Here is a 20,660-nt window from a genome sequence, read left to right as displayed (position 1 = left end):
CCGCCAACAGTGCAAGAGGGTTCCCCTTTCTTCACATCCTAATACCTGTTGTTTCTTGTATTGTTTATGTTAGCCATTTTGACAGGTGTGAGATGATATGTCACTTGGTTTTGATTTGCATTTCCCTGATGATGAGTGATGTTGAGCATCTTTTCATGTGTCTGTTAGCCATCTGGATGTCTTTATTGAAAAAAGGTCTGTTTATGTCTTCTGCCCATTTTTAATTAGATTATTCATTTTTTGGTTGTTGGGTTTTATCAGTTCTTTATATATTTTGGATACTAACCCTTTATTGGATATGTCATTTGCAAATATCTTCTCCCCTTCCTTAGGTTGTCTTTTACTTTTGTTGATGATTTCCTTCACTATGCAGAAGCTTTTATTTATATGTAATCCCCAAAGTGTATTTTTGCTTTGGTTTCCCTTGCTCAGGAGACCTATCTAGAAAAAAACTGCTACAGCCAATGTCAGAGAAATAACTGTCTGTGTTTTCTTCAAGGACTTTCATGGTTTCAGGCCACATTTATATCTTTAATCCATTTTGAGTTTATTTTTGTGTATGGTATAAGAAAGTGGTCCAGTTTCATTTATGGTATAAGTGGTCCAGTTTCATTCAGCTGTCCAGTTTTCCCAACATCATTTGTTGAAGAGACAGTCTTTTTCCCATTGGATATCCTTTCCTATTTTGTCAAAGATTAATTGACCGTATAATTGTGGGTTCATTTGCGTTTTCTATCTGTTTCATTGATTTATGTGTCTATTTTTGTGCCAATACCATACTGTTTTGATTACTACAACTTTGTAATATAACTTGAAGTCCAGAATTGTGATGCCTCCAGCATTGCTTTTCTTTTTCAAGATTGCTTTGGCTATTTGGGGTCTTTTGTGGTTCCATACAAATTTTAGGATTGTTTGTTCTACTTCTGTGAAAAATGCTGTTGATATTTTGATAGAGATGCATTAGATGTGTAGACTGCTTTGGGTAGTATAGACATTTTAACAATATTTGTTCTTCCAGTCCATGAGCATGGGATGTCTTTTCATTTCTTTGTGTCATCTTCAGTGTCTGTCATCAGTGTTTTATAGTTTTGAGAGTACAGTTCTTTCACCTCTTTGGTTAGGTTTATTCCTAGGTATCTTATTATTTTTGGTGCAATTATAAATGGGATTGATTCCCTGATTTCTCTTTCTGCTGCTTTATTATTGGTGTATAGAATGCAACAAATTTCTGTACATTGATTTTGTATCCTGTGACTTTACTGAATTATTTATCAATTCTAGCAGTTTTTTGGTGGAATCTTTCAGGTTTTATATAAACAGTATTTTTAACATGTTCAATGAAATTTTTTTAAAAGGCTGGAAATTTTAGAAGAGAAGTGGAAACTATAAAAATGAACCAACTGAAAAAATCCAAGAACTGAAATTAAAAACTTTACAGATGGGTGAATTAGCTATTTATTGCTGTGTAACAAATCAACCCGAAACTTAATGACTTAAAGCAGCAATAATTATTTCATCTTTTTTATAGTTCCTATGAGTCAGGAATATAGGAGTAGCTAATTTGGCTGCTTCTTGCTTGAGATCTGTCAGGAGTTTGCCATCAGATGCTGGCTGGGGGCAGGCATCTAAAGACTTAAGTAGGACTGGTGTCATCTGAATGGGACTTATTCATTTGGATGGGAATTTGATTCCTTTCAATATGGGCTTCTCCAGGGAGCTGTTTGAGTGTGCTCATGACATGATGGCTGGTTTTCCTCAGAACTAAAATCCAAGGGAACAAAGCAGAAGCTGCAATGCTTCTGATGACCTAGCCTCAAGAGTCACCACACACCACTACTACCGTACTCTATTGATCATATGGATCAGCCTTGATCTAATGTGAGAGGAAACTACCTAAGGATATGAACACTAGGTGGTGAGAATTATTGGTGGGGAAGTGGGGGGAGTATTTGATAGCTGGGTACCATGAGTAGGCACAGCAGAAGAATTAATAAATAGGAAAAGGGAATTGGTAAACAGAATAGAACACATCGAGACAAAAGGATGGAAAATGCAGAAAAGGGGGTATGGACACAATATGTAATTGAATTTTCAGAGAACAGAAGAGAGAGATTAAGGCAGAAGCAGTATTTGAATAGATAACAACTGTGAGTCTTCCAAAACCAATGAAGGATATAAAGGCACAAATTCAAGAAGCCCTATGAATTCCAAGCAGGATAAAAAGTGCAAAACTGTAGACTCTCATGCACTGTATGCACATATAATTGATCTTTACTTAATATTTTTAGCCTGTGTTTGAAGACATTATTGCTGGTTTGAATGGGGCTATTCATTTTTGTAGTTCTGGAGAATTCCTGCCTTAATGTGATAGGAGATTTTGCTACTGTTTGTGTTTCATTCTTAATTGTTCCTAGTCCTTGGTTACTGGCCTTTGGGTCAGCCTAAAACACTATATAAAGGGAAAATGTACATTGTAACAGAAAACACAACTCCCATTAACTTGATATTATCCAGCCATCTAGCATTGAACTATTCCTAACTTTCATACATACTACATTCATACTTCCATACATCTAAAAAGCAATGATAGTTAAAATTTATAGAAATGATTCTGAAGTTTTGAAATCCCATCAGAATCTTTCTTTTAGTGTTAAGTGTTTACTATATTTGGGGTTAAATACATCATTATATAATCCAGTTCTTTAAAAATTGACGATGTGGCTCTCACTCACTCTCTTTCTGCCACCATCTTGGTTCCACGTTCCCCTCACAAAATGCCTGGTGAAGCCACAGAAACCGTCCCTGCTACAGAGCAGGAGTTGCCACAGCCCCAGGCTGAGACAGGGTCTGGAATAGAATCTGACAGTGATGAATCAGTACCAGAGCTTGAGGAACAGGATTCCACACAGGCAACCACACAACAGGCCCAGCTGGCAGCAACTGCTGAAATCGATGAAGAACCAGTCAGTAAAGCAAAACAGAGCCGGAGTGAAAAGAAGGCACGGAAGGCTATGTCTAAACTGGGTCTTCGACAGGTCACAGGGGTTACAAGAGTCACTATCCGGAAATCTAAGAATATTCTCTCTGTCATCACAAAACCAGATGTCTACAAGAGCCCAGGCAGATACCTACATAGTTTTTGGGGAAGCCAAGATCAAGGATTTATCTCAGCAAGCACAACTAGCAGCTGCTGAGAAATTCAAAGTTCAAGGTGAAGCTGTCTCAAACATTCAAGAAAACACACAGACTCCAACTGTACAAGAGGAGAGTGAAGAAGAGGTTGATGAAACTGGTGTAGAGGTTAAGGACATAGAATTGGTCATGTCACAAGCAAATGTGTCAAGAGCAAAGGCAGTCTGAGCCCTGAAGAACAACAGTAATGATATTGTAAATGCTATTATGGAATTAACAATGTAACCATCTGAAAACGAGGACTTTTTTTGGTGTTTCAAAAGAATAACTGCAGCTTGGTTTGAAATGTGTACTGTTTCTATCATTAATAAAGTTATGGCTTCTTGTTGGATGAAAAAGAAAATTGACCATGTGTATATAGCATTGTTAATTGAGTATCTGAATAACCACACATACCATTTCTTGGCCATGCTACATTAGCAGGAGTTAATTTGATATATACCTGGCTCTTTTGTTTAGAAAAACTACCATTTTACTTCTACTAGTTGTTTTTAAATGGCAAACATTTTAAGTAATGGCAAGCATTTAACAAGAGAAATTTTTATTAATATTAAGCTCCCAAAATGTTGGTATGGATTGTGAAACAGTGAATGCTGTCCATCTAGAGATGGAATCTGTTTACAACAGGTGGGGACAGATGGCCATTCCAGCTTCAAATAGAGATTTTTAGCTGCCATAAGGAAACAAATACCTTAAAGCAGATTGGGTTTAACCCACTATTTCTTAGACTGGTTTCTTTCATTAAAAAAAAAAAAAACCTCAAATGAAGTCATTTTTCTCCAAATGTAAGCATTCAAAATAAGGGTCTTAAGAAGTCAAGTCCAGTTATTAAATTATATGATTCTATTCATTTCTTCAAAGTTTAACACAAACTTGAGGGGGTCCAAGATGGCAGCATAGGAAGATCCTGAACTTAACTCCTCACATGAACATACTAAACCTACATCTACACGTGGAGCAATTGAAAAAAAGACCTGAAAACTAGCTGAGTAGCACTGTCACAACAAATGATAAAAGGACCACATGGAGGAGACAGGTAGGAGAGGCATAGATCTGATCTAACCAAAAACTCTACCTCTGGCACCACAACCCACAATCAGGATGAATCTCATAAATCCAGAGCTTCTCCCTGAGAAGCAAGAGGTTTGTGCCTCAGGTACCCCAACACTTGGAACTTGTATCAGAGAGACAAGACCCCAAAATGTTTGTCTTTGAAAACCAAAGTGCTGTAGGGAACTAAGATGCTGTTCTGAAAGGACTCACACACAAACTCACTTGCCCGAGAGCCCAGCACAAAAGCAACGGTGCTAGACTATATGTAAGGGAGATTCAATTGCTAATTTTAAGCATCTGCTAAAGGAGCAGGGGACCTCCTGAGACTCTCTCCAGGGATGGAGGCACTGGCAAGCACCATTTTTGCATTCTCCCTCTACTTGCTCGCCTTGGATGTCATGCACAGTCCCTGCACTCTCACTGCCCTGCTAAAGCCAGTGAGCATGCCCCAGCTCTGCACTCTCCCAGTGTCTTGCTAAAGCTGTTGGTGCACTGTGGCCTCCACTTCCTTGGCCCTGCTAAAGCCAGCAGGCGTGCAGAGTCCACATAGGGGATACTCCTTTATCACCTGGCTCTGGTGGACAGGCGCTCTTGGATTCCTGGCTCCCACGTGACTATAACAATTGGAAAGAGAGTTCTTGGCAGGCTACCACCCCAGGGCACTGCACAGACAGCAAACTGAAACACACCCCCAGTTTTGCTATTAAAAAAAAAAGTGAATTTACTTTTCCTGGAGCAGGGCAGTCTTCAAGTTTGTTACACATCTAGAAGCTACAGAGGTGCTGTCAGGGAAAGTAGGCCATGGGATACCATCTTTGTGTTCTTCCTCAGCCTCCTGACTCTCTGGTGCTTTTTTTTTTTTTTTAAAGATTTTATTTATTTATTTGACAGAGAGAGACACAGTGAGAGAGGGAACACAAGCAAGGGGAGCGGGAGTGGGAGAGGGAGAAGCAGGCTTCCCGCCAAGCAGAGAGCCCTAGGATCATGACCTGAGCCGAAGGCAGACACTTAACGACTGAGCCACCCAGGGGGCCCATCTCTGGTGCCTTTCAAAAAGGAGTTTATCCACTCATCTAGAGCTCCAGTTACTGCAACTGTCACCCAGAAGAAACCTCCAGATCGCCTGGTCTGGAGGCCAGCAGGGTTTGTGACTGCATACTTTAAAAGCAGCTGCCTGAGGGTCTGGCTTCCAATCAGCTTGAAACTATGTGCTGAGATTCTTTCTTTTGGAACATTGAAACTGTCAACAACTGAGACCTATCAAGAATAAATCTGGCTGCTTATACAATCACAAAGGTTTGAGAGACAACCAAGAGCTAGAGCAAAGTTGAATGATAAGTTTCATCTACTACACAAAGCCAACTCCTTCAATACTGGGAGAAGTAACTTTTTCATTTAATACATAGAAACAAACACAAAGAGTCCAGCAAAATGAGGAAGAAGAAGAATATATTCCAAGTGAAAGAATGAGATAGATGAACCATGAGAGATGATGGACTCTGAAAAACAAACCGAGGGTTCTAGAGGGGAGGGGGGTGGGAGGATGGGTTAGCCTGGTGATGCATATTAAAGAGGGCACGTTCTGCATGGAGCACTGGGTGTTCTATGCAAATAATGAATCATGGAACACTACATCAAAAACTAATGATGTAATGTATGGTGATTAACATAACATAATAATAAAAAAAAAGAAAAAGTGTTGGTAGAACATCGGAAGGAACTTCTTGGTTGTCCATCAGAAAAATGCGTACCTCAGCTGGAGAAAGATACGTTTCTCCTTGGACATACTCCTGCTTTCAACATTAACCTCCCCAAAGACCAGAGAGATTTCAAAAAAAAAAAAAGAAAGAAAGAAAGAATGAGATAAAATCTCAGGGAAAAAAACTTAATGAAATGGACGTAAGTAATTTATGTGATAGAATTCAAAACAATGGTCATAAAGATGTCACTGAACTTAAGAGAAGAACGGATGAACATGGTGATAACTTCAACAGAGCAATAGAAAATATAAGAAAGAGAAGTCACAGAGCTGAAGAATGCAATAACTGAACTGAAAATACACTAGAAGCATTCAACAACAGACTAGATGAAGCAGAAGAAAGGATCAGTGATCTAGAAGACAGGGCAGTCTTCCCAAATAGAACAGCAAAAAGAAAAAAGAATGTTTAACAAGTGAAGATAGTTTAAGGGACCTATGGGACAACATCAAAAGGAATAACATTCACATTATAGGAGTCCCAGAAGTAGAAGAGAGAAAGAAAGGAGCAGAGAACTTATTTGAAGAAATAATGGCTGAAAACTTGCCTACCCTTAGAAATAGATATCCATATCCAGGAACCCACTGAATTCTAAATAAGGTGAACCCAAAGATATCCACCCATGACACATTATAATTAAGATGTCAGACATTAAAAATAAAGAGAGAATCTTAAAAGCAGCAAGAGAAAAAAAACTTGTTATGTCTAGAGAACCCCCATCAACCTATCAGCCAACTTCTCAGCAGAAATTTTGCAAGTCAGGAGAGAGTGGTATGACATATTCACAGTTCTGAAGGGAAAAAACTTCTTACCAAGAATACTTACCTGGCAAGTTTATCATTCAGAATTGAAAGAGAGATAAGTTTTCCAGACAAGCAAAACCTAAAGGGCTTCATCACCACTAAACCAGCCTTACAAGAAATGTCAAAGGGACTTCTTTAACCTGAAAAGAAAAGGCACTAATTACAAGAACACATGTGAAAGTATAAATCTCACTGGTATGGGTAATGGATTAGTCACTTATAAAGCTAGTATGAAGGTTAAAAGACAAAAGTAGTAAAAATAACTATTACCACAATAATTAATTAAGGGATACACAAAGTAAAAAGATATAAAATGTGATATCAAAAACATAAAATGTGGAGGGGAAGGTGGTAAAAATGTAGAGTTTTAGAATGCATATAAACTTAACTTGCTATCAATATAAAATAGACTATAATACATTTAGGTTGTTACATGTGAGCCTCACGGTAACCCCAAAGCAAAAACCTAGAGTAGATACACAAAAGATAATGAGAAAGGAATAATACTATAGAAAGTCATCACTTTTATTCAAAATAGTATTGGAAGTCCTAGCCAGAGAAATTAGGCAAGAAAAAGAAAAGGCATCCAAATTGGAAAGGAAAAAGTCAAACTGTCACCATTTGTAGACAACACAATTTTATATAGAGAAGACCCTAAAAACTCCACCAACAAGCTATTAGAACTAATAAACAAATTCAGTAAAGTTTCAGGATAAAAAAATCAATATACAAAAAGCTATCACATTCTTATACAATAATAATGAACTATCAGCAAAAGAAATTAAGAAAATAATCCCATTCATAATCTTATTAAAAAGAATAAAATACCTAGGAATAAATTTCATCAAGGAAGTGTACGTCCTGTACACTGAAAAATTCTGAGACATTGATGAAAGAAATTGATGAAGACACAAATAAATGGAAAAATATTCCATGCTCATGGATTAGAAGAATTAACATTGTTCAAGTGTCCATACTACCCAAAGCTGTTACAGATTCAATGTAATCCCTATCAAAATTCCAGTGGAATTCTTCACAGAAATAGAACAATCCCAAATTTTGTATAGAACCACAAAGGACCCCAAATAGCCAAGCCAATCTTGAGAAAGAAGAACAAAGCTGCAGGCATCACACTCCCTGATTTCAAACTATATTAGAAAGCTATAGTAATCAAAACAGTAGGATATTGGCATAAAAACAGATAAATAGGTCAATGGAACAGAATAGAGAGCCCGGAAATAAACCCATACAAGAATATGCAATGAAGAAAAGACTGTCTCTTCAATAAATGGTGTTGGGAAAACTGGGCAGTCACATGCAAAAAAAGGAAATTAGACTACTCGTGTCCACCATACACAAAAATTAACTCAAAATGGACTAAAGACTTGAATGTAAGACCTAAAACCATAAAACTCCTAGAAGAAAACACAGGCAGTATAAGTTCTTTCACATAGGTCTTGGTAATGATTTCTTGGATCTGTCTCCAAAAGCCAAGGCAACAAAAGCAAAAAATAAGCAAATGGAGCTGCTTCAAATTGAAAACCTTCTACACAGAGAAGGAAACCATCAACAAAATGAAAAGGCAAACTTCTGAATGGGAGAAAGTATTTGCAAGCATATGTCCAATAAAGGGTTAATACTATATAAGGAACTTATACAACTCAAGAGCAAACCAAACCAAAACGAAACAACAACAAAAAAACCCCCACCTAATTTGAATTAAAAATTGGCAGAGGATCTGCAAAGACATATTCCCAAAGAAGACACACAGATGGCCAACAGGTACATGAAAAGATGCTCAACATTACTAATCTCAGGGAAATGTAAATCGAAACCACAATGAGATATCACTTCATACCTGTTAGAATGGCTATTTCCAAAAGAGAAGAAATTAGTGCTCGGTGAAGATGTGGAGAAAGGGGAACGCTCATGCACTGTCAGTGGGGATGTAATTTCATTACAGAGATTAACTTCCTGGTATAAACCACTGATTTTACTGTACCAGGGCAAAGTTCAGAGGTAATACTGTTTGCAAACATCCAGTTTGAAAAGGTAGGGAACAAAAAAAAAAAAGAAAAGAAAAGGTAGGGAACTAGATGCTCCCATAGAGAAAAAAAAAATCTAACCTCTTTCTTAGAAATTAAAAATGTTTTTTTCTGTTGGTAATTATTATACTCTATCACCTGGGACCACAATTAGCTAAATCTACAACTGTTGTAAAGTATCGCTGCACTCATACAGCATGATTTCAGACATAGTCATGAAGTGTACAAACAATATTTTCTGGATGCATATGTATTTCTCCTTTGAAATGTAAGAGAAAAAATGCTTTCCTAGGAATTATATATTTTAAGTCTACTTCCTTGCCAAGTTCCTTTCTTTGTGCCAGCTTAGCATGTCTCCAGGAGTTTCTCTTTCTGGCATCCTATGGCACAGATTTTGGTGCTGGCAATATCAAACTACGTAATTTGTTTAATAGGGGTTAGAACTGGGCATGTAATTTTATGGATAGATGTCTTAGACACAGATAAGAAGTCACCATCCAGGTAATTCTCTGCAATAAGACCGATCAGAAATTTGATCCAGGGCACCTGGGTGGCTCAGATGGTTGAGCGTCTGCCTTCGGCTCAGGTCGTAATCCCAGAGTCCTGGGATCGAGTCCCGCATTGGGCTCCCTGCTCCTTGGGAGCCTGCTTCTCCCTCTGCCTCTCTCTCTCTCTCTCTCCCTCCCTCCCGTCTCTAATGAATAAATAAATAAAATCTTAAAAAAAAAAAGAAAGAAATTTGATCCAGGTTGGGGGAGGGTGCTACAGTAGTAATCAAAATCTATTCTCCATGGATAAGATTTCATTATATCTTATCATCCTAGATTTAATGAAATCTCACACGTGGAGAATAGATTCTCTCTCCAATTGGAATCCCCCAGAGCCATGATTGCATTTCCCATCAACGATCAGTGCTACAGCTGAGCTGAAGCGCTCAGTTACCTGCCAACCAGATGGCACTTCCCCAGTCTGCAACCAGCATTGGAATGAAAATGCTTGAGAGGGGGTGGACTGTGAATGAAAAGGGTTTTGGTAGAAAGTCCTCCCTGTCCCAAATTCACAGAAAAGTAATAGGCTCCTATTTAATCTAGTGAGGGTGAACCAGGAAGACACCAGGTTTGGGGTATTATGGGAGGCAGGGGGGATTCTCGTTCCCTATCCTTAGTCATCATGCCCTACCCTTCATGCATACCAGGCACTGGGTTCAGAACTGTACATTATCTTATTTGATCCTTACAATGACTCTATGATAAGTTTATTATCACCTCATTTTATAGATGGGAAATTGAGGCTCAAAGCCTTTGCATCTATTGTACAAGGCCACCTAGCATTTGTAGTAGTTTGTGCCCAGATCTAAACCCTGAAGACCTAGAGCTCCTCTCCCACAACCACTATGCTACATTCCTTTCCTTTTAGTAGTTTTCATCCCACCTTCTCTTCTCCTCCGTCGGCATTCAAAGCTCCACCTCCACAATACTGCACCCGCCCCACCTCGGATACCAATCATAAGTCTGGGTTGTTGCCTATACTTCTGACCAATCAGCTGTAGATTGGAGGTTCCCACAACCCTCTCCTCAGGTTTGATTAACTTGCTAAAGCAGTTCACAGCACTCGGGAAAACAGTTTACTTACTATTTAGCAGTTTATTGTGAAAAGATCCCTTAAAGGACACCGATAGAAGAGACAGGTAGTGCAAGGCATGTGGGAAGGGGCAAGGAGATTCCATGATCTTTCAGGATGCACCATTCTTCCAGCATGGCCATGTGTTCACGAACCTGGAAACTCTCTGAACCTCATACTTTGGGGATTTTTATGGAGGTTTCATCACATAGGAATGATCAATTGTTAACTCCATTTCCAGCCCCTCTCCCCTCTCTGAAGACTGGGGGTGAAGGGGACTAAAAATTCCAAGCTTCTTATCATTGCTTAGTCTTTCTGGTGACCAGCCCCCATCCAGAAGCCCATCGATAGTCACCTCATTAGAACAAAAAACGTTCCTATCATCCAGGAAATTCCAAGGGGTTTAGGAGCTCTGTGTCAGGAACCAGGGTCAAGGACCAGTGAGAACAAAAGATGCTCCTAATGGTCTTAGGACTTAAGAAATTACAGTTTTAGGAGCTCTGTGCTAGGAGCCAGGGGCAGAGAGCAATATGTAATTTTTCTATTTCATACTAGATTCTTAATAAATATTACTCTCCCTGCCTTTTCCCTTTACAAGTTGGGTGTCTAATGGTGTGAGTATCTCATGTGTCCACTGAAGTGAAAAATGCCAGGCATGGAAGATAACCCAGCTTTGGTCACCTGTAGTCTCTTGGTAGAAACCATACTTTCTTCCGTATTTTACTAAGTTGTTATTAAACATCGCCTTGCATCCAGCAGAGCTGTACTGTGGCCCTATAGGGAATGTAGCATAGTGATTAGCAGTGCAGGGCTTTGGACCAGAGTCCAGTTGGCTTTGCCAGTCGCTGCTGTCTGACCTTGGCAAATTACCTACCTCTCCATGCCTCTGCTTCCTCCTCTGTAAGTGTGTGTGTGTGTGTGTGTGTGTGTGTGTGTGTGTGTGTGTGTGTGTGTGTGTGGTGGGGATGGAAGGTTATGCCTACTCTGTAAGGTGGTAATAGGAATTAAATTAGATAATATATGTAAAACACTTAGCATAGTTCCTAGCATACAGCAAAAGCTAAATAAGCGATAATGATCATTACTATTATTTAATATTATTGCCATAGTTATTTTTTTTTATACTCTTGGGCTAAAAACTTTTTGAAGAAACAGACACTATCTCTCGCCATTGCAGTTGAACCCTGTTTTTGAAGAATGCTGGTTACCTTCAGTAGTCTGGTAAGTGTAGTAATTAATGACTTATTTACTGATAAGCTCTATTTCCTTTGATGCAGGAGCTGATACTAATGCAGGAGATGTGTTATGTTTCCCACGACACCTTTGAATAAAATGCCATTTCCTCAGGAACAGCTAGAAATACCGATGCTAATTTTTCCTGTGCTCAGGAAAAGCAAGAGCGCTCCTGCTGCAGTGGGCTGGAAGGAGCTCTCCAGAAACATTATGTCATCCTAATTTGCACTGCCAGGGGATGAGCTCATGGGGCGGGGTCTCACAAGGCTGCAGCTGTGCCAGTTCTTCACTTGTGGGCTGTGCGTCCTCCTAGCTCGCCTCTCTCTCCCTGCTTACCCCCTCAGCCCAGCCCCTGCTGCCTGCACCAAACAGGAGGCACTGCATGATGAATGATTGAAAACCGAGGTGAAGTCCTGCAAAATAGAATCAGGCGTCAGAAGGCACAAGAAAGGCAAATTGTGCATTTTAGTTATTTTGTATTCAAAAAAAAAAAATTACAGAACTGCTGTTGTCAATGAGAAGAGACTTCTGTCGGTTCTCTTTGCTTCTCCTCCTTTGTCTGACAGCAGCATCTTTCCCCTTTTCTACTTCAAACAACAGCTTGATCTATGAACCAACCCATGCAGGAAAGGAGCTGATCAGGGCTGGCCCTAAGCCATGTGACTGTAGCAAGGAAGAAACGTGAGCAATTTCCCACATTCTTTTCATTGTAATATGTATTGTGAGTATGCTTACACTCCTTCTAGTCTACCTGATGGTATAGTAATGGTTAAACATACAGGCTTTAGGGCTGGCAGCCTGACTCCAGATCCCATCACAGACAAAGGTGAGAATTGTGTCATCTCTTCAAGCCTCAGTTTCTCCATCTGTAAAATGGGGGTAATAACCAAGCCTAGATCAAAAGATTGTTGCAAACGTTAAATGAATATTCCGTGGTAATCACTAAGCACAGTGCCTGGTCCATGGAATATACTCAGTAAATGTGAATGATCATTAATAAGATATACATGTTCAACTGCTTTATTAACCAGTCACAGCAAGAGAATATATATAATATATACAAATATATATTTTAAATATGAATTGGAAGGATATAAATTATCATATGATATACTTTCAAGGAAATTATTTACTCATAAAAAAGATCTGTTTGGGTTTTTACCTTTTATTAGAGAAATTTTCAAACATACATTGAAATAGAATCATATACTGAGCACCACCACTGCCACCCCCCGCCGATACCCATCACCCCACTTCAACAATCATCAAACATTTGGGGAGCTTCATTTCAACAACTCCCCACTTTTTTTTAAGGTGGAATATTTTAAGAGCAAATCCCTGACGTTGTGTCATTGCACCCATAATACTTGAATATGTGCCTCTAACAGAAAAAAGGATTTTATTTTTAACTTAACCACAGTTATTATATAACCTACAATAATAAAATAATTCCTTATTATCATCTAATAATGTCCAGTCCATATTCAAATTTCCCTAATTGCCCAAAAATGGCTTTTTTATATCTTTTTTTAAAAAAAATCACAGAAAATATTTCTCAATGCTTAGATTTTTTTAAATGATTTCTAAATGTGGCACATGAATTCTTTTTCAGAGCTAAATTGCAAGCATTGAAAAATGCAAATATTGATATTTATACAGTAGAAAAAAACAAATCGCTAATTTGTTTTTATCAATTGTTAATCTGAATGATTTGTTTTCAAGTAAGAGGTTCTGTACTGGTAGGGTACCTAATAAATAATAAATATGTGTTAATTTTTTAATCATTAATTTTATGTGATTCAGAGGGCCAATATTCTATGTGCTCATTTTCTAAATACATGATTTAAAAATCTTACTTAAACCAACACCTAGTGGATAAACAAGACCATAACTTATTGATTCTTTCCCTGCTTGTTTCATCCTAATTTAATGTCTATAAATCACTATCTACATTAGAAATTTGTTTAGAAAAGCGTTTAATGTTCAGTATTGCCAATAGCTGTTCTTGTTTACATGTAAACATTTAACTTCCTGAAAATATATCTCTTTCCATTTAAAAGCAAGCTCTGTATGGTTCCCGATGTATTTAGAATTCATATAATCAGTGTTAACAGTAAGTCCCCAAGGAGGCATGAGTTATGTGCATAAAAACTTATGTGTACATTCTTGTTTTTCATAAAGGATATAGTCTCTGTTTCATTGCTGAACATAAGTTCCCAGGATGACATCATATTTTTTTTCTTTGACAAATCAAGGTCATTCTAAAGGCTCTGTGATCTGGCCCAATTACTTCCCTGGCAGTATCTCTCATAACTTCCTCTATTCTCTGTCCCCCAAACCCACGAGGCTACAACTCTGTTGGACAACTAGCCAGTTCTCTCTGTGCTTTCCTGTCCCTGCCCTTCTTGTTCTCAAGCTACTATTCCATATACCGGAGGAGGAGTTGCCAAATTTAGTAAATAAAAATACAGGAAGCCCAGTTAAATTTGATTTTTAGATAAACAATGAAGGCATTTTTAGTGTAAGTGTATTCCAAATACCACACGGGGCATACTTAAACAAAGTTCTTGTTTTTGTATCTGAAATTCAAATTTAACTGGCAGCCCCATGTTTTATCTGGCAATGCTAACCTAAGGAAGCCCTTCAAGGGCTGGCTTTTCTTCCAGGAAACCTTCCCAAGTACCCTCCTACCCTGCTACCACAGCATTTTGCTGGAACCTCTCGTTAAATACATAAGTACACCAACATTTTAAAATCAGTCATATTTATATGTGTCTCTCTGCCACTTTGCAACACAAACAGCATGCCTTATTCCTAGAGTTCTGGATTTAACATTTATACCCCACTCCCCTTTCCACCCCAGGGATTAGATAGCATGTTCATCACAACATCTTCCCCAGGGCATTGGGGTTTTTTGTTGTTGTTGTTTTGTTTTCTCATGCAAATCTGCGTGGCCTAGATCCGCCATTATTGGTTGCTAACAGCCTAGCAGGCACTGTGGTAAGGGGCGGAGGTAAATAGGTGAATTAGATACGTTTCTGACCATTAGGAACTCACAGCTTGTGGTCTCAGAACAGAAGCACGTATAACTGGGCAGGGATTTTGGTAGGCATGATTTATTTGATAAATATTCATTAAAAGCTCACTATATGCCAGGCCCTGTTCTAGGCACTAAGCATGCAGCTGTGCACAAGGAAAGCCCATGCTCTCCTCAAGTTCATTTCCTGAGGCAGGAATATCCAACTGGTAGATGTGAGTGAGAGGTCCAGGTAACCTTGCAAGATATCTACTGAATAGGCTGAGTCCTGAAGTAGAGTAGGATTTGCCAGCCAGATGATGGGTGGGAAATTGGCATCCCAGAAGGAAAACTGGACAGTGCAAAGGAACAGAGTATGAAAAAGCCCAGAATGTAACCTCTGTTAGGGCAGAGACTTGGTCATCTCTTGCTGGAAATCCCATGCATTAACTAGTGCCTGGCCCTGAGGAAGCACTTGATAAATAGTCGAATGGGTAAATGAAAGCAAGTACGGTGTACTCAGAGAAAGGCAAGAGGATTGGAACAGCCAGGGTGAAGGGCAGGAGGCATTGCTCTAAAAGTAGAGAGGGCAGAATCATGAAGGGCTTTAGAAACCACACTTAGAAATGTGAATTTAAATTATACACCATGGAGAACCACTGAAAAGTTTTCAGGCCTGGAATGACATGATTGCAATTAACTTCTGAAGACATTGCTTGGATGGCGTTGTGAAGAATGGATTAAATAGAGTGGAGACTAGGGCAGGGAGACCAGTATAAGTGGCTATTGTTTCGGGAGGATGGACCCAGCAGAGAGGAAATAAGGGACTATATTGGGCAGTGGTGGTAAAAAATCAGAATGGGAGAGGATTTTAGGTTTTTTCTGAAGTAAAATCAATACAACTTTGGATCAGTTGGGTAAAAGGGTCAAGAAGAGGAATGAGCCTTGAACAACTCCCAGTTTTTTGGCTTTTACAACCATTTGGACAAAGGTTCCAGTGTGGCACACAGGACGCCCGTTGTAGAAGTTCTGGACAGAAGGGCTATTTGGAGGAATCATTAGTGAGCATTGAGAGATAGAGCCATGATAATGGATGAAGACAGGGATAAAATTAAATTTGAGGGAGGCCTAGGAAATGCCATTTTGCAGATGTGTGTTTATATTTGTCATTTTGCAGATGGGTGTTTGTCATGTCCATATACATATGTATATGTATTTGCACATGGTTGAATGAAGCCAAACCCAACATCAGCTTGGAAAAGGAATAGTGAGTCATTAATATGGCCTTGCTATTCTACACATAGAATATTTTTATAAATGAGAAAACTTATTTATTTATTTGATTTATTATTGACACCATCCTTGACTCCCTAAAGAAATATCAATTGGGGCTCCTGGGTGGCTCAGTCGGTTAAGCAGCCAATTCTTGATTTGGGCTCAGGTCATGATCTCAGGGTCATGGGATCGAGCCCCATGTGGGCTCCACGCTCAACAGTGAGTCTGCTTGAGATTCTCTCTCCCTCTGCCTTTGGCCCTCCTCCTGCTCATGTGCTCTCTCTCTCAAATAAATAAATCTTAAAAAGAAAAGAAATATCATTTAACCCTTCTCTAACTTCCTCTTACATGTGTCATCAGACTTTTTTTTTCAAAGACCAAATGAATACAGTAGATAAAGTACTTTGACTTGCATGGAAGAGGAAAAATGAAAATTCTTGTGATGAAACATCACACAAGATAATTATTGATGATGGGCGCTTGGGTGGCTCAGTTGGTTAAGTGACTGCCTTCGGCTCAGGTCATGATCCTGGAGTCCCGGGATCAAGTCCCGCATCGGGCTCCCTGCTCGGCGGGGAGTCTTCTTCTCCCTCTGACCCTCCCCCCTCTCATGTGCTCTCTCTCTCTCTCATTCTCTCTCTCAAATAAATAAATAAAATCTTTTAAAAAAAAGATAATTATTGATGATGATAACATATTATAAAAAAGTAATCCCTTCTAAGAATCTCCAAAGCAGCCGCATTTTGAGGTACATGCATAAATATAATGTCATTCCACCTAAGGGCTTACAATGGTTTTGAAAGTGGAAAAGCTAATAAGAATCAGTGTGTAAAAAAAAAAAAAAAAAAAAAGAATCAGTGTGTGAGTCACCACCAAATAGCATTCACCTCATTAATAACTAAGTGATGATGATAAAGGTCTTTTGAAACTTTAGAACGATAGAACATCTATTGACTGACTCCTTGGATTAAATAGTGTTTTCATTCTGATACTTAAAACTCAAAGCTACAGGCTACTCTCTAGGTAAAGGCCTTCAAAACTTCTTATTCATGAATTCTCTACAAGAATTTTGAAAACTATGCACCCTTTCACACATGTTAAAGTTGTCATCTTCAATTTTACATTATGGGTTTAAATAGTAATATTGTATTTAGATAGTAATTTAAATAATAGCATTGATATTTTAATAAAAACCATTGCATCACTTTTAAATTATCCAGTGGACTCTAAATACCATAGAGACTTGATAGCCACCATCATACATTTTTTAAATACACAAATAAACTTATTTTTAACTGGCAGAAATTTTACTGGTTCCTTTTCTTTTTAACTCAGTTTCTACACCACTTTCTCCACAGAACTTTATCCTAATGTAATATATTTAGGTTTTAAAGGTTTTTGTTGATCACCCTTACCATATTTCTCTACAACAAAAATATACTAATAAATTTCAATTAAAATATTTTATGTTTCCTGTGACTATATGATTCTGAGTGCTTAACATGTTTTTTTCTGGCATAAGTTATACTTACAATTATTAGTAGTCCACATTTGACCAATACAACATGTTTCCATTAAAAATTTGATATGCAAGTGAATATCCTTGCGTCTTCCTTGGTTTATAGAAATGCAACAGATTTCTGTACTTTGGTTTTGTATCTTGCGACTTTACTGAATTTATGTATCAGTTCTAGCAATTTTTTGGTGGAGTCTTTTGGGTTTTCTACATAGAGTATCACGTCATGTGCAAATATGAAAGTGTGACTTCTTCCTTGCTGATTTGGATGGCTTTTATTTCTTTTTGTTGTCTGATTGCTGAGGCTAGGACTTCCAGTACTATGTTAAGTAACAGTGGTGAGAGTGGACATCCCTGTCTTGTTCCTGACTGTAGAGGAAAAGCTCTCAGTTTTTCCCCATTGAGGATGATATTAGTTGTGGGTCTTTGGTATATGGCCTTTATGATGTTGAGATGTTCCCTCTATCCCTACTTTGTTGAGGGTTTTTATCAAGAATGGATACTGTACTTTGTCAAATGCTTTTTCTGCATCTGTTGAGAGGATCATATGGTTCTTATTCTTTCTTTCATTAATACACTCTGTGTAGAAAACCTAAAAGACTCAACCCAGAAATTACTAGAACTGATACATGAACTCAGTGAAGTCGCAGGATACGAAATCAATATACAGAAATCTGTTGCATTTCTATACACCAGTAATGAAGCAGCAGAAAGAGAAATCAAGGAATTGATCTCATTTACAATTACACCGAAAACCATAAGATACCTAGGAAAAACTGAACCAAAGAGGTAAAAGATCTGTACTCTGAAAACTATAAGACACTTATGAAGGAAATTGAAGATGACACAAAGAAATGGAAAAACATTCCATGCTCATGGATTGGAAGAACAAATATTGTTAAAATGTCTATACTACCCAAAGCAGTCTACACATTTAATGTAATCCCTGTCAAAATACCACCAGCAATTTTCACAGAGATAGAACAAACAATCCTAAAATTTATGCAACCACAAAAGACCCCAAATAGCCAAAGCAATCTTGGAAAAGAAGAGCAAACCTGGAGGCATCACAATTCTGGTCTTCAAGTTATATTACAAAGCTGTATTCATCAAGACAGTATGGTCCTGGCACAAAAACAGACACATACATCAATGGAACAGAATAGAGAACTCAGCAATGAACCCACAACTATGGGCAATTAATCTATGACAAAGGAAGAAAGAATATCCAGTGGGAAAAAGACAGTCTCTTCAGCAAATGGTGTTGGGAAAACAGCACAGCAACATGCAAAAGAATGAAATTGGACCATATTCTTACACCATACACAAAAATAAATTGAAAATGGATGAAAGACCTAAATGTGAGACAGGAAACTATCAAAATCCTAGAGAACACAGGTAGCAACCTCTTTGACATCAGCCTTAGCAACTTCTTATTAAACATGTCTCCAAAGGTAAGGGAAACAAAAGCAAAAATGAACTATTGGAACTTCATCAAGGTAGAAAGTTTCTGCACAGTGAAGGAAACAATCAACAAAACTAAAAGGCAACCTGCAGAATGGGATGAGATATCTGCAAATGACGTATCTGATGAAGGGTTGGTATCCAGAATCTATAAAGAACTTACCAAACTCAACATCCAAAAACCAAATAATCCAGTTAAGAAATGGGCAGAGACATGAATAGACATTTTTCGGAAGAAGACATACGGAAGGATAACAGACACATGAAAAGATGCTCAACATCATTTATCATCACGGAGATACAAATCAAAACTACGAGATAACTACCTGTCAGAATAGCTAAAATTAACAACATAGGAAACAACAGATGTTGGTGAGGATGTGGAGAAAGGGGAACCCTCTTTTGTTGTTGTTGGTAATGCAAACTGGTACAGTCATTCTGAAAAACAGTATGGAGTTTCCTCAAAAAGTTAAAAATAGAACTACCCTACGATCCAGTATTTGCACTACTAAGTATTTACCCAAAGGATACAAAATACTGATTCAAAGGGGCACATGCACCTCGATGTTTATAGCAACATTATCAACAATAATCAAATTATGGAAGGAGCCCAGCGACAGGTGAATGGATAAAGAAGATGTGGTGTATATATACACAATGGAATATTACTCAGCCGTCAAAAAGAATGAAATCTTGCCATTTGCAATGATGCAGATGAAGCTAGGGTATATAATGCTAAGCTAAGTAAGTCAGTTAGAGAAAGACAAATACCATATGATTTCACATGTGGAATTTAAGAAACAAAGCAGATGATCATAAGGGAAGGGAAGGAAAAATAAAATAAGATAAAAACAGAGAGAGAGGGAAACCATAAGAGACTCTTAACTATAGAGAACAAACTGAGGGTTGCTGGAGGGGAGGGGGCTGGGGATGGATTAAACAGGTGATGGGCATTAAGGAGGGCACTTGCTGTGATGAGCACTAGGTGTTGTATGTAAATGATGAATCACTAAATTCTACTCCTGAAACTAATATTATACTATCTGTTAAATACTAGAATTTAAATTAAAACTTGAAACACTGGGGTGCCTGGGTGGCTCAGATGGTTAAGCATCTGCCTTCAGCTCAGGTCGTGATCCCAGGGTCCTGGGATCAAGCCCCACATCGGGCTCCCGGCTCAGCGGGGAGCCTGCTTCTCCCTCTCCCTCTGCCTCTCTCCCTACTCATGCTCTCTCCCTCTGTATCTTTGTGTCTCAAATGAATAAATAAAATCTTAAAAAAAAAACTTGAAACATTAAAAATAAAATAAATTATAAAAACACATCTCTTAATGGGATGGAAGTCTTTTTTAAAAATATATTTATCTGTGGATGAAGATACATATTATGAGAATAAGACACTATTCAGTATTAATGTTACTCCTATTTTTCATTTTTAATGTGAGCACTGAAAAAAACTTGTACACATGGACAGGTAAATGGAAATGGAAAAAGCTCTATAATATTGTGTCACTCAATTATTTGAACTGTTTTCAAGAGTGAGAAATGTCAAATATCACATAGTACCATATCCATCAAAAACTATTTTTAATGATCTAATTTTTTTATCTTAGAACAGTGTGCAAGCTTTTTTATTATCTACTATTTTTTTAATTTTTTATTGTTATGTTAATCACCATACATTACA

At 38.1% G+C, this 20,660-nt stretch overlaps 1 protein-coding gene and 1 pseudogene across 1 annotated transcript in view; both read left to right on the top strand.

Moving 5' to 3' along the window:
* The window catches only part of ZNF704 (zinc finger protein 704), a 225,827-nt gene that overhangs the window by 135,826 nt on the left and 69,341 nt on the right, over positions 1-20,660 (top strand).
* On the top strand, positions 2,754-3,530 carry LOC113916729 (annotated as a pseudogene).

The sequence above is a fragment of the Zalophus californianus genome, chromosome 4 (assembly GCF_009762305.2).
Source record: "Zalophus californianus isolate mZalCal1 chromosome 4, mZalCal1.pri.v2, whole genome shotgun sequence".
Taxonomy (NCBI): Eukaryota; Metazoa; Chordata; class Mammalia; order Carnivora; family Otariidae; genus Zalophus; species Zalophus californianus.
Note: the sequence above shows the minus strand (reverse complement) of the source record. Positions and strands in the feature narration are given on the sequence as shown.